The sequence below is a fragment of the Manis javanica genome, chromosome 4 (assembly GCF_040802235.1).
Source record: "Manis javanica isolate MJ-LG chromosome 4, MJ_LKY, whole genome shotgun sequence".
Lineage (NCBI taxonomy): Eukaryota > Metazoa > Chordata > Mammalia > Pholidota > Manidae > Manis > Manis javanica.
Window position 1 is genome coordinate 32426409 of NC_133159.1, and position 25619 is coordinate 32452027.

The 25619-nt window shown below is 39.1% G+C and overlaps 1 protein-coding gene across 7 annotated transcripts in view; it reads right to left on the bottom strand.

The window, feature by feature from the left end:
• HIVEP3 (HIVEP zinc finger 3) overlaps positions 1–25619 on the bottom strand; it is a 474019-nt gene that overhangs the window by 382273 nt on the left and 66127 nt on the right. Inside the window, exon 2 of one of the 7 annotated variants that reach the window (XM_073233751.1) lies at positions 3556–3945. The exons of the other annotated variants lie outside the window; for them this stretch is intronic. The gene's annotated coding sequence lies outside the window, so the exon portion shown is untranslated. The remainder of the gene's footprint in view (positions 1–3555; positions 3946–25619) is intronic. 7 annotated transcript variants of the gene reach the window in all.

Sequence of the window (25619 nt, forward strand, 5' to 3'; positions counted from 1 at the left end):
TGTAGAAAGAATTTTTGAAATATAAATAGGCAGAAGATAATCTGGAATGAAACTAGAAATGGGTAAGTAAAATCACCAGAATAAAAAAATAGGATGATAGGCTTATTATGGAAGGCAGACAATTACAATTCCACCTACCTCCTCTTTTCCCAAGACCACATTAAAGTGACAGTAAGGAATTTTTTTTATGTTGAAATACACAATAACAAAGAAAACAGTAGAAGAGCCATTAGCCAATAAAATTGAAAAAGGAGAGAGGGGGACTGATATCAACAATAAATATATACTTTATGCTACAGTAAAATAAAACAGAATAGCACAATTGCAGAAACCTACAAAATGGAACTGAATGAAGTCAAGAAACAGATTCAGGGATAGTGTTTGCTATGTGATATGTAAGTGATAACTGAATTTTAAATCAGTGGGAGAAAGGATATATTATTCAATAAAGAGTGTTGGCTGTGGGTTTCTGCAAAAAGTATTACTTCTAACTCATACCTTACACAAAATACATCCTATTTTCACTAAAAAATACAAGGATAAATAGATGTTATGACTGACCAATAAATCATCAAATGTTATAAAAGATGGAGGGGTCTTTTCTAATTAATAGTGGAAAGAAAAACATGTGGTTATGCAGTCTATGCTCAAATGCCATTGCAGTACACCAAATAATGGCTCCTAAAGTGATCCACTTCCTAATCCCTGGAAACTGTGAATATTATTTTATATTATATGGCAGAAGGTGTGATTAATCTACGGTGTGATTAATCTTGAGGTAGGGAGAATATCCTGAATTATCTGGGGAGGACTCCAAAAGTAATCAAAGTGTCCTTGTAAGAGGAAGGCAGAGGGCAAAGAGCAGAAGGCAATGTGACAACAGAAACCAAGATTAGAGTGACTTGGCCGCAAGTCAAGGAAACCTGAAGCCACCAGAAGCTAGAGGAGGCAGCGAACAGATTCTCCTCTAGAGGCTGGGCAAGTAGCATAGCTCTGCTGACTGACATCTTGAACTCAGTCCAGTAAACCTGATTTCAGATTTCTGGGCTCCAGAACTCTAAGCAAATGAATATGTTGTTTTAAGCCATAAAGTTTGTCATCATTTGTTACAATACCCATGGGAAATCAATACAACCACCATGGTAAGAAACATAGTACTTCCTGGAGATTACAAAACTTATTATTACCAGCAATGATACTTACTATGTGCCTGGCACTGCTAAACTATATGCATATCTAATCTCATTTACTTTGCAATCAAGTTGGCAGTAGAGAGTTGTTACGTCTTCACTACTTAGTAGCCTGTATGCCTGGGCAAGTTGTATGACCTCCTAATATTGCTTTGTCTCCTCTGTAGAGGTAAGAATGGTGCTCACCTGGTTGTTGAGGATAAAGCAAGGCCATCTATGTAAAGTGCTTAGAACAGTGCCTGGCAATAAGGGCTCCATAAATGAGGAGAAATAAGGAGAAAGTCCTTCCTTATTCTGGGCTCCAGTCTGTCTCCCAGAGCATCCTGTCACTGATGCTAGCTCCCCCTTTTGGACACATACAGAATAACCACTCCTAACCACCTGACTGTCATTCAGATATCTGAACACAATGATCATTTCACCCAGAGTCCTAGCTTTTGTAGGACTAAAAGTAAACAATGCCTTCAATCATTGCACTTGTGAATTCACCAGGAGTCCCTTTCCCATCCTGATCACCTCCCCTGAACATATTCTTGTACAGCGTAAGGCAACAGAATTGTCAACAACCCTTGTTCTGGAACAGAGGTTGGAAAACTATAGCTCTTGATATAGGCTAATTTTTTATAGTGCATGAGCTAGTAATGGTCTTTACATTTTTAAAGGATTGTAAAAAACAAAAACAGAAAATAATTTGTAACAGAGACTATATAGCAGCAAAGTCTAAAATACTATTTGGCCGTTTTCAGGCAGTTTGACAATTACTACTCTAGAAGATGCCATACTTCTAACAATGCAATGTAATATTGTCCAAGACTTTTTTACAAACAAATTGCACTATTGTATTATACTGACTTAACTGTAAAGCTGCTAATTATTCAATCAGTATCCATTCTCTCCCCCACTTCTTACCTAGTAATAAAATTCTTAGTTAGGAACATGGCTACCAGCTAAAGACTACATTTCCCAACCTCCCTTGTAGGAAGGTGTGGCCAGGAGGCTATGTTCTAGCCAATGGGATGTAAGCAGATGTGACATGTATAATTTCCTAGTCCTGCTCTTAAAGCGAAGGGTCATGCCCTGTCCATCCCCTTTCCCTTTCCCATTGGCTGAGATGTGAACCTGATAGCCCTGTGATGAAGGGTGGCAAAGCAACAAGATAGAAGAATCCTGGGTTTCTGGTACTGCCCTTTCAACCTATTATTCTCAGTCTGTGAGAGGGAAAAAACTTTTAATATGTTTAAACCACTGTTATTTTAGGTTTTTGTGACAGCAACTGAATCTGTGCCCTAACCAGTACAGCTATTGATTTCATCTCTCAAGTATTTTTTATATTTGTGGCTGCTAAGCCACACATCTTCCCTGTTCTGTACTCATGCAGTCAATTTTCTAGACCCCATCACAAGACCTTACATTTAGCCCCATTATATTTCATATTGTAAGAGTCAGTTCATCATTTTACCATGACATCTGGAACCCAATTCTGTCATCCAAAGTAGCTTCTATCCTTTCTGATTTCATATCACTCTTCAAAAGGCACTTTGGTTGTAGTTCTCTAAATGCAGTATTCATCAAAACACCTGATCAATATTAAGTATAATGCAATAAAAAGGCTTGTGACCTCGTTTGTGGGGAAGGAAATAACAGATTAAACTAAGATCAAATGAAGGAGAAGGAGGAGAGGGTAGAGACAGCAGTTATGGAGAGATTACTATGTTTCAGGTACTCTACAAGCAACTTCCCCATTGTTATCTCTCTCATTCATTAAATAGCTCATTTGTTTTTAAAGTAGTAATTTTAATTTTTTGAAATAGTAACTGCAAATATTTCCTGTTGGAGCTGAATGCCATCATCCATAAACACTGATAAAAATTACTTCTAGAGTAGTAATTGTCAAACTGTCTGAAAAGGGTCAAATAGTAAGTATTTTAGACTTTGCCACTATATAGTCTCTGTTACAAAATGAGCCCATGCACACCTCCCTTGGCTAAGTCCATGTGCACCCACCTTCTCTTTGGGGTGCAAAGTGTATTGCCAGCATTCTTAGCAAAGCTCACAGTCAAAGATGAAAATACTCCCAACACCTAACTCAAGAACTGTCCAATGTACGACATTGGACAATATTTTCAGAAACCTCTAAACTTGGCCATCTTGAGACATGAGAAGTATATGTTGATCCTCTGCAGAACTGTATGGCAGCTCTGAGTCGTGTCAGATCATCTAGGATCAAACCCTATGATACCTTAAGTTAATTGCTTCCTTCCTTGCATCAGTTTCCTTATCTTTGAAATAGGGAAATATTATCCTTACCACACCATCTAAGGCAGATTCCCCCCTATTTTGCAGATGATGAATATGAATCAAGTACCTTGTCTGAGAGCAAACCATCCAGTAAATGTCAGCATGAGGATCAAAGACTAGGTCCCTTTGTTTCCTACCTCATCTTCTTTCCTCTTCCAAAGATAAGAAAGGAAAATGTCATGATGAAGTTCAAATAATTTACCAAATCATGGTAAGAGGTCAGACGACTCTTACTGTGATGCTCAAGATGAGAGTGACTGAGGTTAATGTTGGTTTTCTTCTAACTTTCTTAGAACTTCCTTTCATTGGTTAAGATGGATGGTGTTTAGGAAACAGAAAGCCAGCTCAAGTCCTGCTCCCTTCTTACAGCCTGTTTGGAGGCCTTGGAGAGGTGGTTTCCAATGCAGAAAAAAATCAGCCAAGGCCAACGTGTATCCCTCTTCTTGCTTCTCATTACCTAAAAGTAAATAATTTGGGAGCTAAAATAAAAATGCATACACACACACACACACACACACACACACACACACACACACACACATACACCCACACCCCAAACACAACCTGAGAGCACTGGTTCTTAATGTGTCTTCTACACCCTTATACCTAAGATATGTGGAGGCCCATCAGCAATCCAAGGCAGAGAGTGAAAATCACCAGGAGTTATACAGACTCTCCAGCAGGAGTGTTTTTATGATCGGAAAAATCCCTGACCTTGTTTAGAATCAGTGCCCTAAGGGGAACAGTCATTAATTTATGAACAACAAGAACAAGAATATTAAGATAAACTCAATAAATATGTAAGTTGAAGTCCCTGGCAGCCTGAGGACCCTCTTTGAGACTGCACTGCATATCAAAATCCCTGTGAAGCCCTGGGAAAATATGGGTGCTTCCGAGTTTCTACAGAGGGTCTTGGCGTATGCACATCTTTAAAGCTTTGCAGGTTAACTCTGACAATAGCAGTAAAGAACCACTGCCAGTTTCAGCTGTAGAAAGCTAGGGGCCTGTACAATTTTGCCAGGTCTGGAAACCAACTGAAATGTGACACAGAGATATTTTAGCAGAGGAAGGAGTCAAAAAGACTACATCCAAAGATTCACCCTATCAAAAGCATAACATGAACACAATTGCTAAACTCAGAATAAAAGGAGCTTAAGAGGACAGGAATAGGGTCAGGGGCTTTCTAATACTCCGGAAAATTGAGGGGAGAGATTCTGCTCAGCTATCGGGTTCCATAGGTCTGACTCTGCTTATTATCTCAAATGAAAATGTGGCCTAGTCAGGCTGAGTTTGGGTTCAAGTGCCAGGAGAGCTTGATGTTGTTAAGAATTCCCTTCTAAGGAAGCATTAAGCCAAATGATTAGAGAAGTTCCTCCCATTTGGAAGCTTCTAGTGCAAAAGATGTGAGGCGTAGCACAAAGCAACTTCTCAGATCTGGTGAGACCCTATGTCAGGCAGCCAGTGACAGCGCAGTCATGAACCCCAGTGGGTATTCTGGTCACCAACCAATCCTGCGCTGAGACAGGCCACATGGCTCTCATTCCGTGGGAATGGCTTCTGTGCAATTTGCATTTCTTGTCTAAGTTAACTCTATGTGCATATGGGGTATAAGGTGGGGAAGGGTTCTCTTCTGGCAACCCACAGCCCACCCAAAAATGCTACAGGGACAAAAGTAGTAAAGTCATGAAAAGAAAATCTGAGGCCTCAGCTCCAAAGAGGAATCTAAAGAACAGCAGGAGCAGGATTAGAAATCTCAGCCAGGCTGGGAAAGAGCTCTGACTAGCAAAGATCATGAACAAACACCACAAATGATATATAATTTCTTACATTCACCTGGGGTCAGAAACTCATGCCTTCAGGGGCCATGCAAATAACATAAGTGTGTGAAACAGTGTGGTATAAGCAAAAGAGACCTGCAGCAATTATGCTTCCCTGTAAATGCAATTTTTAAGTAAGCAAATAAATAAATAAATAAAATCTGTGCTGGCTAGAAACAGAATCAGAAGATGGATTGCCAGTTTGCTCCCCCTCATCCTGATGATCAGTCTCTTAGAAGGATGAGGAAAATCAGGTGTTTTTTTTTTAAAAAGCAATTATTTAAAAAGGATTTTAAGGTCATCATCATTTCAAAGACCTAGTTGAGACAGGATAAAAAGCCAAAAATAGAGAAAGAGTTAAAGAATGCTCCTAAAAACAGGAGGCCTTCATATGAGTGGTCAGATGAACTCCATCAGCAGCTCTCAGACTGGCGTCCCAAGAGCACAGTGACTCACAGCGGGGCCCAGATACAGGCGAGCCGCTCTTCCGTGAGTCTCATTTACAGTCTGAAAGTGTCCATACTCTTCCCGTGTAGCACAAAGGAGCCTTTACTTCTTTCCTTGGGGCTATTTCATCAAAAGCTCTCCCAACTTTTTTAAAAAGTAATTTTAGACTTAACAGAGGAGTTGTAAAGATCATACAAAGAACTCCCATATACGCTTCCCCCAGCTCTCCCTTATGTTAACTAACATCTGACATGACCATTGCACAGTGACCCAAACCAGGAAACCGATATCGCTACAATAACTGTTAACTAAACTGTAAAATTGTCTCTAATTTTGCCAGTTTTTCCACCAATGCCCTTTCTCTGTTCTAGGATTCAGTTCAGGATCCCGCAGTGCATTTAGTTGTCATTTCTCCTAGGACTCCCCTGATCTGTGACTATTGCTTACGTCTTCCTGTCTTTCATGCCCTTGGCACTTTTCAGGAACACCTATCAGGTATTTTGTAGACTGTCCTTCCGTTTGGGTTTGTCCTATGTTTTCTCGTGTTTAGCCTGGGGTGATGGGTTTGAGGCAAGAACACTGCAGAAGCGATGTGCCTTCTCCATGCATTAAATGGAGGAGGGGGAACGATGTCATTATATCTGATTACTCGTGATGTTAACTTTGATCCTTCGTGAAGGTAGCATCTGCCAGGTTTCTTGACTGGAGAGTTACTATTTTCCCTTTGTATTTGATAAACATTGGAGGAGGGCACTGTGAGTCCCTGCAAATGTCTCTTTTTCCTTAAACTTCCACCCACTAATTTTAGCATGTGTCAGGTGACCTGTCTGCAGCCCTCGTGGCTGTGGTGTGCTAATGGTGATTTTCTTTGTCCCTCAGTCTTCCATATATATTAACAGAATTGCTCTGTAAGGAACAGTTGTCCTTTTTCCCCATATAACTGCTTATTCAACTTTGATTTTTATCAGTATGGCCTCATGGATACTCATTTTATTTTCTGAGTTATAACTTAATTATCCGTATTTATTGTTTTGGCTGAAATCACTCCCATTTTGGCCATTGAGAGTGCTTTCATGCTGGCGCCTGTATTTGACATAATTCCATTGCTGTTTTGTTGGTGCTGCTGATCAGGGCATCCTTACTTTGTGGCACCACAAGAGGCTCCAGGGTCATCTTGTATTTTCCCTGCTGGGTCTTGGAGTCTACTTTTTCCAAGGAGTCTTGGTTCCTTTTACTGGCTAATGGTATTTAGAAACCAAGATCTGGGCACTGTGTAAGCTCATTACTGCTGGGATGCACTGTTTCTAGGTCATCTAAGTGGTTAGTCAGCCTGGTTTATTAATTTCACCGATTTTTCAATGAACCAGCTTTTGGTTTGATTGATATTTCTGAAATGCTTTTCTGTTTCCATTTCATTGATTTTTTTACTCGTATCTTTATTATTTCGTTCCTCATTTGCTTTAGTTTTAATTTTTTCTTCTTTCCCTAGTTTTTTTTTAAAGATGGATACTTCTATTACTGATTGGAGACCTTTCTTCTTTTCTAATGTAAATCATTTCTTGCTATAAATTTCCCCCTAAGCACTATTTCAACTGCATCTCACAAATTTGACATATTATACTTCCTTTTTATTCAGCTCAAGTTATTTTTAAATTATTCCTTTTTGACATATAGGTTATTTAGGCATATGTTAGACATATATTTAAGAATTTTCCAGATATATTTCTGTTAGTGATTTCTGGCTTAATTCTGATATGGTCCACGAATATATTTTCTATGATTTCTATTCTGTTTAAATTGCTAAGGTTTGTTTTATGGCCCAAAATAAAATACCTTGTGGTGAATGTCCCCTGTGCACTGCAGAAGAATGTGTTGTCAGGTGAAGTGTTCTATAAATGTCAGTTAGGTCAAGCCGGTTGATAATGGTGTTCATGTCATTATATTCTTACTGATACTCTTCTTACTTGTTCTATCTTCTACTGAGAAAAGAGCATTGAAGTTTTCAGCTATAACTATGAAGTTGCCTATTTCCCTTTCAATTCTATCAGTTTTTGCATTATTTATCTCAGAACTCTGTTAACTATGCACATATTTAGGACTATTACTTCTTAGAGAATTTGGCCCTTTACAATTAGTTAATCCCTCTTGATCCCTTAGAACAGTCCTTGTTCTAAAGTCTATTTTGTCTGATATTCATATAACAACTCCAGCTTTATTTTGGTTAGTTTTTGCATAGCATCTTTCCCTATCCTCTTACTTTTAACCCATCTGTCTTATATTTAACATAGATTACTTATAGACACTGGATACTTTGGCCTTGCTTTTTAAACCCAATCTGAAAATCTCTCTTTTAGCTGGTATATTTAGATAATTCACATTTAATATGATCATTGATATGAGTGAACTAAAATCTACTTTCTTAACTAGCCAATTTTTCACTTGTTTCATCTATTGTTTCTTTTTCTTTTTCTTTAATTTTTCTGAATTCTTTTGTTACCCTGATTTGGGGGTAGAGGGAGGAAATGTTCCCTGTTGTTCTGAGTAAGCCTCAATCTTAGACAAGCGCTGTATCCTCTATTGGAGGAGGAGCCTTCTCAACGATCCCACTCCTCCTCTGGTTACTTCTGAATTCAGCACATGTACCTGCCCTCTTCCTGGGGTAGAAGAGTTTTTTCCTGTTCCTTTGCTCCAGACACAATAGGATTTCACCAGTATCCTAAGGGTGACAGTGTAAATCTCCTTCCACACACATACTACACAAATGAAGGCTTTTGTTCATAAGAGAAAAGGTTCTAGATGGAGTTTCTTGTCTTCCACAGCAGCTTCTGTTGCTCTCCTCTAGCAGTGCACCACAAGGGAGACTTTCTGCAGACTCTCCCAACCATTTCTGTGAGCTCACTGTGGAGTTCATGGAAAACTGTCTGCAAGAAGACATGGACCCCCTTTGTCTATAGCCCTGAGCTTCACACTCTTTTGCTAGTGCCCTCACCAGACTCCACCTATTCAACAACCATGTTGACTGAACTTTTACAGGTGTCTGGCTTTTTCTTGCCCAGGTAGGTCAGTGTTTGCCTCTCATTTCTCCCTGGAGATCCCTGTGTCTTCCTAGAGTCTGGGCCTGCTGGTTTCCCAGCAACCTCAACACTCCAACGGGCTCAAGAACAGTTGAGAACTTGCTGTTTGTCAAGATTTTTTTCATTGTAGGTTTAGGAGTAATTCTCTTGTCAGCCTTCTACATCTCTGAATAGAAACCATACCCCACTTCTTTTAATGTAGTACTTACGCATCTTTTCTAATAGCAAACTGGAAAAGCTGTGGCAGGTGGTCAGGTGACTGTCCTCTTGCAAACTTAGCCCTAAGGAGCTTTAGGAATGACAGATGTACCAGAAACAACTCTATTTGTTGTTTTTTGAGAAATGTAAATAAAGGAAAAAATTCCAAGGCATTTATTAAAATATAAATGATGTACCAATTTTTCATGAAGTAGAAGGCAGAACCTGTACAAACCATAGATCAGTCATCTGTAATCCATGACCATTGTCAGGCTGACAGCACCTACTAGTCTGAAGTTGCTTGGCCAAATATATGATTCTACACAGTACACATCACAGGTAGATAAGAATAAAAAAACTCCAGAGGATTTCTAGCCCATTTAAATCAATTTCAGAATTTCATATATATCACTACTTAGTAGAGGGAAACATGACAGGCAGCTAATTACTCAAAATTAGGCCAATGACAAAAATTCATACTTATGTTTTATTATTTATGATATTTTCCCCAAAGGTAAGTCTTGCCATTAGCCATTAACTTTTCCATTATTAATAATAATGACAAGAAAACAATACTATTTATTGATCACTTACAACAAGCCAGAGACACTACAAACATTTTCTCATTTCATCATCACAAAAGCTCAGTGAGAAAACAGCCTCAGAGGGATAAAGAAACTTGTCCAATGCACAGTTAGTAGTATAAGCTAGAACCAGAGTTCGACCCCAGGTCAGACTCCAAAGACCTTGCCTTTAACTTCTGAGCCTGACTGCCCCAGAATGCTGTTAGTTAAGATTTCATGCGACCCACTGAGTATTTCTATCTGTCATTTACAATGCTTGGAGAGGTCCGCCCCTGCATAAGAACACAAAAGCATCAGAAATCCCTTATTGGCTAACACCAGTTATCCGACCAGAAGGACGTTCACTTTCAGAATGGTAACAAGGGGCCATTTGTTGAGTGAGCATGACAACTGACCTTTATGAGGTTGCTCTGAAAGGAGGGTATAACTGTCCTCCATGTTCTCTGAGTGTCTCTCCCTCTCTCTCTCTGCCTTTCTTCTTTCTGCATTCTTATGTGTGTGTGTATGCGTATGTGTGTGTGCACACCAAATATTCTTTTTCTTCTCTATAACACTGCATTATGATGCTTTCATCCAGTAATTTACAGTTTTCTTGAAATTAACCACAACTAACCCTCAAAAATAAAGAGCTCAAATACATATAAAAGATATTTTTAACTTAACTAAAAAATAACAATAACTAAAAAAGAATAAAGAGCTCTATAAGATATCTGCTATCTCTAATGAAAAGGCATAACATGACATTCTAAGGTCGTCTGAGACATATAGAGCTTAGCAACAGAAATAAGTGAAAAAGACAATTCTGCAGTCATCACTGAATCTTCAGCTGGAAGAGGCAAGCTATACTCAAGCATAGTTCACCTTACCTAACAAGCCTGTGTAAAATAAGATAGCAAATGAAATAGCAAAGACAAGAAGAAGCAATGGCAATTGCCAGCAAAATACAGAGAAAGAGGGCCACAAAGAGCAAGGAGCAAGAGTTGTCTGGGGAAATTCAGTCAAGGTTAAATGTCAGGCACCCTCTATAACCACAAAGAGGAGGGCCAACCCAGCTGGCCCTGCCAGGATCTCTGAATTATGACACACAGTAATAACTAGTGCTGCCTAACCTTTTCCTCATCAAGATGCATATAGAAAATGCATCTACTTAGATGATACACCAGGGAAAATGGCCAGAGGCAACTGATTCAAGGGCCTCTATCACCCCAAGCCCCACCTGGCTTTCCTGAGAGAAGGTGACAAGGGGACTCATATCTCCACATACCTGTAATCCATTCACAACACACCAGTGAGTGGCTGCCCAGCAGATGGAAAGCTCTGCAATGACCTGTGACAAGTTCAATTATATTTTATCTACTCTACTTAAGAAACTGAGAAAAAATATAGTATGTCAGAGCAATATTTTCATCAGAAGTGGTTAATATTGAAAAATGTTGTTAGAACAAGGAAACCTAAGCTTACCTATCCTCTTCTCTAAAGGCAGAAATAAAAATAAAACAGTATATGCTAGTAGCAAGAAACTAAACACTGCAATATATAAAACAGAAAATAGAAGTGGTACCTTTATAACCTGGGGTCTCACTTCCCAGTGATAACTTCCACTAACAGTCTGCTTTCCAGTCCTCTTCCACATGGGGAGAGCAGAATCCCCAAACACCATTACCCAAGACTGGATAAGTGAATGCAAAGTGGCCAAAAATAACATGTTTATAGTAGGGAAAATGAAAGTTCCTATGGCCAGGATCCTCACCTGACCCTAACCTACTTGATGATGTAATTGGCCTCCTGCATGGGCTAATGCTTACACACCCACTGGCAATGAGCCATTATTGTGGGTGAACTATATAAGGAGCTCCACCAAGTGCTCTGCCCAGAGGCAGAGTTGGAGATGAATTGCAAACACTGCAGACAGATGTGATTCCAGTGCTCAACCTGGCACAGTGAGAATAAAGCTTGGTATAAACCCTTTTAACCCTAACATTCAGTTGCTGTTATTCTATCTCACTGAATCCAGAGTGAACTTTCCCAGGGGCAATCCCCCTCAGGTAAGACTTTTACTTACCCTGTACATCAAGTTCAGGTGGGGCCTACTCCTCTCTTGCATTTGTGGGATACAGCATATGATTTGGGCCTAAACTATTGGGTACATCACCTTCTTCCTGGTCACAGTGTTGGTTCAACAAGGTCATGTGAATCTTTTAGCACCAATGAGATGCAAAGAAACTTTTGCCCAGACTTTTGGGAAGACAGTCTAGTTCCTTCTCACATGTACTGAAATTGAGAGGATCTAAGGCTTTGACCTGCACTGTCCACAGTGGAAGCCACTAGTCACATACAGCTATTGAACACTTGAAATGTGACTGGTACAAATTGAGACATGATGCGAGTGTAAAAGATACACTGGGTTTCAAAGCCTTATGATGAAAAAGAAATGTTCTCACTAATAATTTTCATACTGATTATAAGTTGAAGTCATGATGCTTGTCATTCAGATTACATCTCTACGGGATAGTACTGGTCTAGAACATCTGAACCCCTCATACACCCAGACTGGTTGGTAGCCCCTTCCATGGACTTTTCAGATATATAAACTAATATATATCTATTTTGCTTAAGAAAATTCTGATTAGGCTTTCTCAGACTTGCAACAAAACTCCTAACTGATACAAATATAGTCATATGTAGAATAATACCATACATTTAGGAACTACTCTTTTCACCCAACAACAGATCATGGGCATTTGTCCACGCCAATAACCTTAATAACAGTGTGGCTAGATCTGCACAAAGTACTTCATACATACATGAACAGATAAACTATTTTTTTTCTGTTAATAGTACTGTACATGTCCAGTGTGTGGCACCACTTTCTTTCAGGTCCTCCAGTGCCAACACTCAGGCCTTTGCACATGCCTTACCTTCTGCCTGGAACACTCTGTCCTCTCTTTTCATTTGCTGGTTCCCTCAGGTTGCAATTTCAAATGCCGCCTCCCCAAAGCTGAGTTCCTTTACCACTCAATTCAGAGTAGATAGCCCTGGATTGCCTCTCATAAGCACCTCACCTTCTCTATATGTGTGGACCAAAGTATTTATTATTTTCTTTAGTTATCTGTTTGATGTCTACCTTCCTCCTCTGCACTATGCTATAAATGGTATTAATGCAGGCCATAGCCATGTGGCTCATCCTTTAATCCTCAGCACCTGGAATGACACATAGTAGGTGCTCAATAAACATCTACTAACTGCCAAGAATGAATGTTTGTCTTACCAATGGGTTTCAGTCCTTGGCAAGTTCACTATGGGTTCAATGAGACCGAAAAATGACAATGAAACATCCTTGGGGTGAAAGGGTTTATACCCAACTTTATTTCCACGGTGGCAGGTCAACACTAGAATCCCATCCACTCAGAGCGAGTCTGCAAGCAGCAAGCTGCTCTCTGCCTCTGGGCCTCTCTGCCCACACAGCTGTCTCAGTCTGGCCTCAGTGCTGCCACCACTCCAGTCTCTGCTCTCCTGCAACCATGCAGCCCTGCAGCCATGCAGCGATGCTGCCATGTCACCCAGTGCACTGGGCAGAGCTCTTTATACAGAGTCAATAGCAACATATACCCCAAACGTGTGTAGTGAGCTAGCTGACCGGGGCCAGGTGGGAATCTTGGCCATACGAACCTTCACTTTATCCACAATGTTAAAGGAGGCAGGGGAAAAGGGAAGGCCAGGGGAAGGCAAAGCAATGAGGTAAGGGAATTGGATATCCCAGAGTAACCAAGTCACGACAGAAGGTTGGTTAATGTCATCCAGCAGAGCCATAAAGAAAGCAAGGACAAGAACTGACAAATGAACAGCAGGTCTGGAAGTATTTGAACAGTTGATGGCTCCCTGGTTCTACCCCCAGCATAAAAGTAAATTATTAGAGATGCTAGTGGTAAAGCCTGCAATTCAAAGCATTCTTAAAACTTCACACAATAAAAATTTTGCAGAAAAAAAAAAAAGGTTCCATTTTCTGTTACTGACAATGTAGCTTTTAGGTTCATTCTTATAGGCCTGGATGCAAAATTATCAGAGGATCTGGAGTCCACTCTAGGAGTTCTCAACTGACTCTGCTCTAAGGCAAGGTCACACTCTTGACCTCTGCTTTGTGGAGTGTCTCACGAACCTAGTTGAAATGCTGACCTGGTCACATCCCAGTCAGCCTTTCTGGGCTCCATGAAAGTGGAGACATACCCTTCCTTAAGATAAAAATGTTTTCAATTGCCAAGAATCCTTGTATTTGTTTATTTTTTTCTTGTTTATTTTATTCAATAAACTTTATTTCTGTTATTCTCAATGCACTTCGCGAGGCATTGTTGGGAATAAAGCAGATGCAGAACCAACTCTTAGAGAACATACAATCAAGGAATAGAGGGAAATGTTTACATAAATAACTGCAATATATGACCTAAGAGAGTGATCACAAACTCAAATGCCCACAGAGGCCAGAAAGACAGTGTAAATGCATGCAACAAGTTGAGTGTAAGGCAACAGGGAATGGGAGAACCATGGGGAACTATGACATGAGGAGAGAAAAAAGAGAGAAGAGGGAAGGGAGGGGTAAGTACCAGAACTGTGGCTTCAGGAACTCTAGAACTTCAGCACTGAGAAGTCAGGTAGAGGAGGTAGGTAGTGGGAGATCAGAGTGATAGAAGAAAAACTAGGAGAGCATGTTTCCCAAAACCGCAGAGTGAGTGTTCCAGGACAGAGAAGATGGTCAACTGTGTCAAGCTCTGCTGGAAATTATCCTTTGGATTTGACAACACTGAAGTCACCAAGCAGTTTCAGCAATGTGGTAGAGGTGGAGGCCAGGCTGAAGTATATTGAAACGTAATGGAAGGCAGAGAAAGAGACACAGCAATGAAGGAAACTCTTTCAGGAAGTAGTCTTACTCTCAGGGGAGCACAGAAATTGGGCAGTGGTTAGAGTAGGTTAAAGCAGTCAAGGAAGAAGTGGTTTATTAAACGACAGTTGATGAGAACAAATGCCATTAGACACACGAAATGATGCTGAACATCACTGATCATAAAGGAAATGCAAATCAAAACTACATTGAGATGCCACTTCACACCCTAAGGTGGCTATTATCATAAAAACAGAAAAAAAATGTTGACAGAGATGTGGAGAAATCGAAATCCTCACGCACTATTAGTGATAATATAAAATGTTGCATCTGTGGAAAACAGTATGGCGGCTCCTCGAAATATTAAAAATAGAATTGTCATATGATCCAGCAATTCTACATGTGGGTATATATCCAAAAGAATTGAAAGCAGGGTCTCAAAGAGATATATATACACACATGTTCACAGCAGCATTATTCACAAGAGCTAAAATGTGGGAGAAACCCAAGTGTCCATCGACAGATGAATGGATAAGCAAAATGTGGTTTATACATGTAAATATTACTCATTGTTAAAAAGGAAGGAAATACTGATATATGGTACAGCATGGATGAACCTTGAGAACATTATGCTAAGTGAAATAAGCCAGTCACAAAAAGATGAATATTCTATGATTCCATTTGTATATGACACTTAGAGTAGTCAAAACAGAGACAGTCAAAACAAAAAGTAGAATGGTGGTTGCCAGGCACTGGAGGGAGGGCGGAATTATGAGTTATTGTTGAAAGGATACAGAGTTTCAGTTTTACAAAATGAAAAGAGTTATGGAGATGGATAGTGGTAATAGTAGTACAACATACTTTGTTATATTTTACCACAAGAAAAACTTTGAAAGGGAAAAAAGACAGTTGATAACATACTAGATTTGTCTACTGATGGGAATGGTCCAGGAAAGATGGAGCCAATCACTGCACATAATGTTAAAGGGAGACAATCAAAGAAGCCAGATCCTAGAGAAGGGGGATGGAGTCCAGGCACGCATGGTCAGAAAGCCTTTGATCTAAGGAGGGACACGTTTCCCATCACACTAAAGAGAAGATGGGTGTAGACACTGCTATGGTCATAACTTTGGTGGTGGAAGTCTGAGGGAGTCTATCAGACAGCTTCTATTTTCTATGTACAATAAAGAATGACATCATTTGAGAATAAGCAAGGAGGGTGAGTGAGAGATTTGAAGAAAAGGGAGAAGGTATAAAATAATCCCCTTCAGGGTATGAAAGCAATCCCACGAGAGAAACAGTGTGAGAAGTGTAGAGCATTCAATTATCATTTGGAATCATAAATTTAAGGCACAAGCAGTCAACTCTGTTTCTTAGTTTTCCCCTGCAAAGTTCAACTGCTCAAAAAGGCATGGAGAAACAACTAATCACCACTGTTAATATCTTGAGGATCTGTGTTGTAGACCTGGGGTGGAACCTGAGCTTCTGTACTTCTAACCAGCTCACAACTAATGCCCATGATACTGGATTGTGGGGCCACACTTTGAGTGACAGGGGCCAGAGCCCGCCTCCATTGTCATTCTCTTTTCAAGTATCAGTAGGGTAGACAGCAGTCTGTTGTATCGAAGTCTGAAAATAACAATAATATTTATAATAAAAATCAAACCTCAATAATAATTAAAAAGGAGAGTGGATGGAGAAGGCAGATAATCTGGTTTCTCCAACTGTCACTGTACTGGAAACTTGGGGGGCATTTTCTTGCCGCTCTTCTCATCTACATTTCCAGCCTTGGCAATCTCATATAATCTCAGAGCTTCGGTCACCGTCTTTACATAGATATCATGACCCCTTTCTTGGCTCCAAAGGCCTTACACGTTTCCCATGAGCAACTCAAACAATAAATTATCCCCTATTGTTGCTTCTCCTTTGTCTTTCAATCCGTTGACTCTTCTCACTCTCTGATTGGTCTTCACATTTAACAAATCATTAAGACCCACTAATTTATCCAATATTAGTAACTTCTGTGAATGAAAATTAGAACTACCCCCAAGATACCAGACACCAAAGTGGGCAAGAATCCAAAAGTTTGACAACATACTCTATGGCATGGCTGTGAAGAAACAAAGACACATGCATTGCTGGTGAGACTGCAAGATGGTACAACCCCTGTGGAGTAGTTTTTTGCAACATACAGCAAAACCTGTGTCTTGACCCTTTGACCTAGGACTCTATCCCAAAGATACAACTGGCAACACAGCAAACGGTATAAGCACATGTCTATCCACTGAAGCACAATTTACAGTAGCAAATGACTGGAAACAATCACCAATATCCATCACAGAGGACAGGTTGAATAAATTATGATACACTCATACAATGGGGTATTATACAGACAGGGAAAGGAATGATGACAATCTCTAAATACTGTTGAATATAACTTACATGAATGAATACATGAATGAATGAAAATACATGAATGAATGTAACTTAAATGTAAGACACAGAAGAGTGTACATAGTATTCTACTTTTTTAATTTAAAAAGGAGGCTAATACATACACATATTTGTTTATGTTTCTAAAAACAAGTGGAAGGATAAAGCAAAACCTAACAAAAATGGGTTACCTATAGGAGAAAGGAGAAACAACAGGAAGGGAATGGAAAAGGAAGCTAGATCTCTCTGAATGTACCATATTTTATAGCTTTAAGTTTGAGCATGTAAATGGTTTCAATAATTAAAAAATAAAATTAAATAGAAAAGAAACAAAGTAATCCATAAATATCAAAAACAATTGGAAATCTTGAGTGGCTTCCCACTACCTACCCACTGAGTCCAAACTCCTCAGTCTGGTTTGAATGCTGTCTTGAGTGGGCCCCAGCCAAACATTCTCATCTTACTTCCAGACGCCCTCCACCCCTGTCTATTGTACTCACATACAAACTATTAACATTTTTTGGATACCCAGTTTATTTCTCCAGCTAGACTATACACCTCCTGAAAATGGAATCCACCTCTGATCCACTGTGGAAACCTACAATGCTTAATCTCTTAAGTTACCATAACATAAATTGGTGACAATTCTGGCATCTGAAAGCTCTGGCTGGATATTTTATATTTATTCTGAAGAATTCAAGGAAGCCAGAGCTCCTTGATAATATATAAAATATCTGTCTAAAGAGCAACTTCCTACTTACAAAACAAAGACAATAATGAAATTAACTTAAGTGTACATCTATGAATGAATGGCCAAATAAATGTGGCATATACATACAGTGGAATATTACTGTCTTACAAAGGAAGGAAATTCTGACACATGCTACAACATAGATGAACTTGAAGACATTATGTGAAGTGACATAAGTCAGTCTCAAAAGGACAAATATTGTATGATTCCACTTCTATGAGGTTCCTAGATTAATCAAATTCATAGAGACAGAAAGTAGAATGGTGGGTGCCAGGGACTAGGGGTAGGAGGAGAAGGGAGTTATTGTTTAATGGGTATTGGGTTTCAATTTAGCAACATGAAAAAAGTTTGATGGTGATGTTGTTTAACAATGTGAATATCCTTAATGCCACTGAACTGTATACTGAAAAATGGTGAAATTTATGTTATGTATATTTTACTGTAATTTTTATTTTCTTTAAAATCAAGGAATATGAACTATGGGAATACCTTTTAATGGTGGCCTTTTATTACCCTTCATTAATATCAACCAAGGCTATCCTATCCAGGGCCATTAAGGATCACCTAAAGAAGAGAGATTTGACTTTTTGCTTTAAATATGGGGCTACACTCTCCTCCCAAGAGTATTTCCAACAGAAACATTCTACCCTGGGACTACTTTGTCCCCTGGGTTTTGTACAACTAGAGTTACACATAGCTGATTAATGTAAAAGGTGTTTCTAAGATTCCGATGGTTGTTCTCAATCAAAACTTTGTATTGGCATTGACCCATAACATCTGCTTTTATGCTTATAAGTAAAATGGTCTATTTCTCCCTTCCAATCCCACAGAAAAAAAAAATCACTACACTTTGAGCTGCTTCTGAAGTTGAGAAACCACTCAGGAAGAATTTGCCCAAAGTAAAACTGCATCTTGGACCACTCTAACATAAGACGGAAATAATAGGGGAAACTTTGTATGGGGGAAAGAGGGTATATGGGAACTCTCTGTAATTTCCAATCAGTTTTTTGTAAACCTAAAACTTCTCTAAAGAACAAAGCCTATTAATTTAAAAAAATAAAACTCAGTATCTTAAATTCTTTGAGTAGTTGGTATAGCAAATGGTCCCTTTAAGTAGAAATGATGCCTAATAAGGAAATATGTTCCCATTTAAACCTGAAGTATATCTGGCCAGAGACTGAAGGATATTTTGCTAACCAGTCCCATTCTAACTATATTGGAACATTACAGAAGGAAAAGAAGAAACATCATTAGAATGCAATCTGTAAATTAAAATCCTCTAGTTTCTGCTTCTGACTGCATTGAAGATGCCACATTTCTAACATATGGCTCTGTTTTATCTCTGGCCACTTAGAGAGTACACATAGACACATTAAGGTTTTGACCATTAAGGCAGAAATACTGAAAGGAGGAGATTAGAAATGCCCTTCTAAGAATTATTTAAAATGTAGATAACAAGCTTGTACTTCCAGTTATAATGGAGTGGCTAGTATCAGATTAACTCTTCTGCTAAGAACATCTATAAAAGCTGGTCAAAATAACACACACACACACACCAGCTGCTTGAAGACAACCGAAACAGCCAGCACTTGGGGAACCAAGATCCCAAAGAACATAAATGCTTACTGAAGGGAGCCCTCTGGCAGGGCCACATTTTCCCCTCAGGACATTTAATAATATACAATTCAAAGCACATAGGCCAAATAGTTATCACCAATCTCAGCCGAGCTGGTGAGATGAAAGCTGGGATTCAGGGACCACTGAGGAGGAGGGACTCACTGAACACCAGGCTTTCACTTGAGACTCTGAAAGAGCCAGGAGCTGTGACGATGATTAAGGACAAACTAGAAATAGATCACCCTCAACTGAATCAAGGTGACCTATCCAGAGGCTCTACAATTTTTCATATATAATATCCAGAAATCAGTGAAAAATACCAAACACTCCAGAAAACAGAACCACAAGATTGAAGACCGAGAAAAAAATAGTAGAAACAGATCCACAGTTCATCCATATATAGGAGTCATCAAACATGGGCTTTTAACTAACCAACAAAATACTTACACCAACACTTTATAACAAAACAAATATATCTAAATAGACAATAAGTATATGAAAAGAAGCTTAATATCACTAGTCATCAGAAAATGCAAATTAAAGTCACAATGAGGTAACATGACAAATCTTCCAGAGTGATTAAAAAAATAAAAACATTAAGTGTTGGTGAGGTCATAGAGCAATTTGTACCGCATAAACTGCTGGTGTGAATGTCAGTTAGCGCAAACACTTTAGAAACTGTTATACAGATATTATAAAAGCTAAACATACATTTATCCTATGACTCAGTAATTCCACTCTGAGGCATATACATAACAAAAAATGAGTATTTATGTCAATCAAAAGATAAGAGCCAAGAATATTCATAAAAGTCTTACTTATAGTAGCCTAAATTACAAATAGCCCAAATATTCACCAAGAGTAGAATGGTATATTCCACTGTAGCAAAATATCCAATGAAACCTGAGACAGTGAAAAAGAACTAACTTCATTTATGCAACCCATGATGAAGAAGCTCACAAACATTACATTGAGAAAAAAAGGCAGACAGGAAGAGAGCATACTGTGTGATTCCACTTATGCAAAGACTAAAAACAGGTAAAATTACTCTATGGTGATAAAAGCCAGAGTGGTTATATTTGATGGAGGCAGATAGTGACTGAAAGGACTCAACACTTGTGATGTGCTGGTTCTATTCTTGTTCTGTGTGGAGACTATAAAAGTGTGCTCATTTTGTGAAATTCTACCAACTATATACTTAAGACTTGTCCACTTTAGTGTGCATATGATAAAAAGTAACCACTACAGGTCCCTAGCCCCCTGTTTGCACTGGTTGGTCTAACACATAATTAGTGTCTCAAGTAGGGCCAGTCAGGGTCTTTCCTTGTGCTTTGACATAGGGAGGCTGGGAGAGAGATGAGCTCTTTTCCTTTTGAACTACAAGTTGCAAGGATATGAGGCTTGAGTGAGCCTCAGCTGTCTTTCCTGCCATTTGGAGAGAGCCTGCTTGTGGTAGGAGAAAAGGAGGGGCAGCAAATTTCTGTATTATAACTGGACATAGAACAATTCACAGAGGGAATCAGTAAAGCCCTGAAACCTCTTGACAGCTGCTGCAGGCAGTACCCCAACAGAAGTACCCCAAGTCACCTGCTCACCTAGGACAGCAAGACACCTAGAAGAGGACAACTCAGTCCAGGACAAATCAGATGAGAACCATAAAACACTGGAGCAGGACCCAGTTGTATGTGGTTATGAATTCATCTTGTATTGAAGTAAGACCATTGTCAATATGAGTTAATTATGAGTAATTCTACATATAAATTCCTCTATAGTGTTATTCTTCCATAGTGCTATTTCCAATATTTTATTAGTGTTTTATTTGTAAAAGAACCTCATTCAATAAGGATGGCAGCATGAAAGGTGAGATAGAGGCTTCCTCTTAAAACTGCATATAATACGAAAATAGAACTAATACAACTAATCCAGGAAAAAGGGCTGTGCCAAACTGCATACACCTGGAGAAAAGAATAAACCTCACGGAACAGGGTAATGTACCGAAGCCATGACCTGGCTGGACCCAAGCCTTTCCCCTACCCAGCTCACCAGAAGGAGGAAGAGAAATGCAGCAGGGAGGGAGTGGAGGACTGGGACTGCTGAATACCTAAATCTGGAGATCTGCACTGGGAGCACAAACTTACATTTCATGGTGCTTTCATGGTACTCTTATAATTAGGGGGTGGGAAAGCCAACACAGGCAAAATACCTGGAGACACTGAGATTCCAGCCACTTCTAGAAAGCAGGGATCCATAACAGGCTGCTCTGGGAAAAAAGAAAGGCAGGCAGTCTGAGAGACTTCCTAACAGCAAGAAGGCTTCTAAAGGGGCAAGGATTGCACAGAGCTTACTGCTCAGGAGAAAGGACAGGTAGAAAAATTGTCCAGGTACACTCTGCCCAGCAGGTTGGGAAATTTCTCAATCTTCAGGGACTCCAGCTCCTTGGTTGGCTACACAGCTCAAAGGACCCCCTCCATGATACACAGCCTACTGGCCTTTCTACCAGCCAGCGACATCTGGCTCACAAACCAGCAAACCCTACCCTGGCATTAGGCCAACCAGAGAGAAGCCTTGTCCACAGCAACTACAGACACAAAGCATAGAGGCTTATATCTGTGTGCTCAGCCCATTGGTTCTGGCAGTGGAGACAGGCATAGCAGCCAGGAAGCAGGAAAGAGCTCTTTCCTCCCCCCAGGAACCAACACCGCTCCCCTGTGACCCCTTACATTGATTGCTCCAGGGGATGAGCAGCACCAGAGAGTAGAGCTTCTGGACACTAGAAAGTGCCATATACAAATATGAAAGGCCAAAGGAACCTGATTCAAAGAAAAATTATGAAGAAAACACCTGAGAAAGATTAAAATGAAATCGACACCATGAATCTTCCTAAAAGGGATTTCAAAATAAAAATCATTAACATGCTCATGGAGGTACAGAAAAATATTCAAGAACTCAGGAATGAATTCTGGTCAGAGATCCAATCATTGAAGAGCACAATAGAGGGCACTAAAGCAGATTAGATATGGTGGAGGAGACGATAAATGAAATAGAAATTAGAGAAGAGGAATACAAAGAAGCTGAGGCACAGAGAGAAAAAAGGATCTCAAAGAATGAAAGAATATTGAGAGAACTGTGTGACCAATCCGAATGGAACAATATTCGTATTATAGGAGTACAAGAAGAAGAAGAAGAGAGAAAAAGGGATAGAAAGTGTCTTTGAGGAGGTAATTGCTGAAAACTCCCCCAATCTGGGGAAGGAGATAGTCTCTCAGGCCATGGAGGTGCACAGATCTCCCAACACAAGGGACCCAAGGAAGACAACACCAAGACATTTAGTTATTAAAATGGCAAAGATCAAGGATATGGACAGACTATTAAAAGCAGCCAGAGAGAGAAATAAGATCACATACAAAGGAAAGTCCATCAGGCTATCATCAGACTGCTCAGCAGAAATCTTACAGGCCAGAAGGGAGTGGCATGGTGTATTTTATGCCATGAAGCAGAAGGGGCTTGAACCAAGAATACTTTAACTGGCAAGATTACCATTTAAATTTGAAGGAGGGGTTAAACAATTTCCAGATAAGCAAAAATGACAGGATTTACCTCCCACAAACCATCTCTACACTGTATTTTGGAGAGACTGCTATAGATGGAAGTGTTTCTAAGGTTTAAGAGCTGTCACCAGAGGTAATAAAACCACAGTAAAGAAACCAGAACAGTTAATGACTAAGCAAATGCAAAACTAAATCAACTATCCCCAAAGTCAATCAAGGGATAGACAAAGAGTACAGAATATGATATCTAACACACAAAGACTGGAGGAGAAAGAAAAAGGAGGAGAAAAAAAGAACCTTTAGATTGTGTTTGTAATAGCATACTAAGTGAGTTGTTAGACACTTAGATAGTAAGGAAGTTAACCTTGAACATTTGGTAACCACGAATCTAAAGCCTGCAATGGCAGTAAGTACATACCTATCGATAATCACCCTAAATGTAAATGGACTGAATGCACCAATCAAAAGACACAGAAGCACTGAATGGATTAAAAAAACAAGACCCAACTATATGCTGCCTAAAAGAGACTCACTTTAAACCCAAAAACATATACAGACTAAAAGTGAAGGGATGGAAAAAGATATTTCATGCAACTAATAGGGAGAAAAAAGTAGGAATTACAGTACTTGTATCAGACAAAATAGACTTCAAAACAAAGAAAGTCACAAGAGACAAAGAAAGACATTATGTAATGATTAAGGGGTCAATCCAACAAGAAGATATAACTATTATAAATAATCTATGCACCCAACACAGGAGCACCTACATATGTGAAACAAATACAAACAGAATTAAAAGGGGAAATAGAATGCAATGCATTCATTCTAGGAGACTTCCACACTCCACTCACTCCAAAGGACAGATCAACCAGACAGAAAATAAGCAAGGAGACACAGGCACTTAACAACACATTAGAACAGATGGACCTAACAGACATCTACAGAACATTACACCACAAAGCAGCAGAATGCACATTCTTCTCAAGTGCACATGGAAAATTTTCAAGAATAGATCATGTACTAGGCCACAAAAAGAGCCTTGGTAAATTCAAAAAGACTGAAATTATACCAACCAGTTTCTCAGACCACAAAGATATGACACTAGAAATAAATTACGCAAAGAAAATGAAAAATCCCACAAACATATGGAGACTTCACAACATGCTCCTAAATAACCAATGGATCAATGATCAAATAAAAACAAAGATCAAGCAATATATGGAGACAAATGACAACAATAATTCAACACCACAAAATCTGGGGAATGCAGCGAGGTCTGTACTAAGAGGGAAGTATTTTGCAATACAGGCCTAACTCAGGAAAGAAGAACAATCCCAAATGAACACTCTGAAGTCACAATTAACAAAACTAGAAAAAGATGAACAAATGAGGCCCAAAGTCAGTAGAAGAAGGGACATAATAAAGATTAGAGCAGAAATAAATAAAATTGAGAAGAATGAAACAGTAGAAAGAATCAGTGAAAGCAAGAGCTGATTTTTCAAGAAAATAAGCAAAATAGATAAACCCCTAGACTTCTCAAGAAAAAAGAGAGTCTACACACATAAACAGAATCATAAATGAGGAAGGAAAAATCACTACGGATACCACAGAAATACAAAGAATTATGAGAGAATACTATGAAAAATTATATGCCAACAAACTAGATAACTTAGAAGAAATGGACAACTTTCTAGAAAAATATAACCTTCCAAGGCTGACCCAGAAAGAAACAGAAAATCTGAACAGACCAATTACCAGCAACGAAATTGAATTGGTAATAAAAAAACTACCTAAGAACAAAAACATGGACCAGATGGCTTCACCGCTTAATTTTATCAAACATTTAGTGAAGACCTAATACCATCCTCCTTAGAGTTTACCAAAGAGTAGATGTAGAGGAAATACTTCCATACCCATTCTATGAGGCCAGCATCACTCTAATACCAAAACCAAGCAAAGACACCTCAAAAAAAAAGAAAATTACAGACCAATAGCCCTGATGAACATAGATGCAAAAATACTCAACAAAATATTAGCAAACCGAATTCAAAAATACATCAAAAAGATCATCCATGATGATAAAGTAGGATTTATTCCAGGGATGCAAGGAAGGTACAACATTTGAAAATCCATCAACATCATCCACCACATCAACAAAAAGGACAAAAACCACACGATCATCTCCATAGATGCTGAAAAAGCATTTGACAAAATTCAACATCCATTCATAATAAAAACTCTCAACAAAATGGGTATAGAGGGCAAGTACCTCAACATAATAAAGGCCATATATGACAAACCCACAGCCAACATTATACTTAAGAGCAAGAAGCTGAAAGCTTCTTTAAAATCAGGAACAAGACAAGGATGCCCACTCTCCCCACTTCTTTTCAACATAGTACTGGAGTTCCTAGCCATGGCAATCAGACAACACAAAGAAAGAAAAGGCATCCAGATTGGCAAGGAAGAAGTTAAACTGTCCCTGTTTGCAAATGACATTATATTGTACATAAAAAACCCTAAAGAATCCACTATAAATCTACTAGATCTAATATATGAATTCAGCAAAGTTGCAGGATACAAAATTAATACACAGAAATCTGTTGCATTCCTGTACACTAATGATGAACTAGCAGAAAGAGAAATCAGGAAAACAATTCCTTTCACAGTTGCATCAAAAAGAATAAAATACCTACAACTAAACCTAACAAAGGAAGTGAAAGACCTATACTCTGAAAACTACAAGACACTCATGAGAGAAATTGAAGAAGATACCAATAAATGGAAAC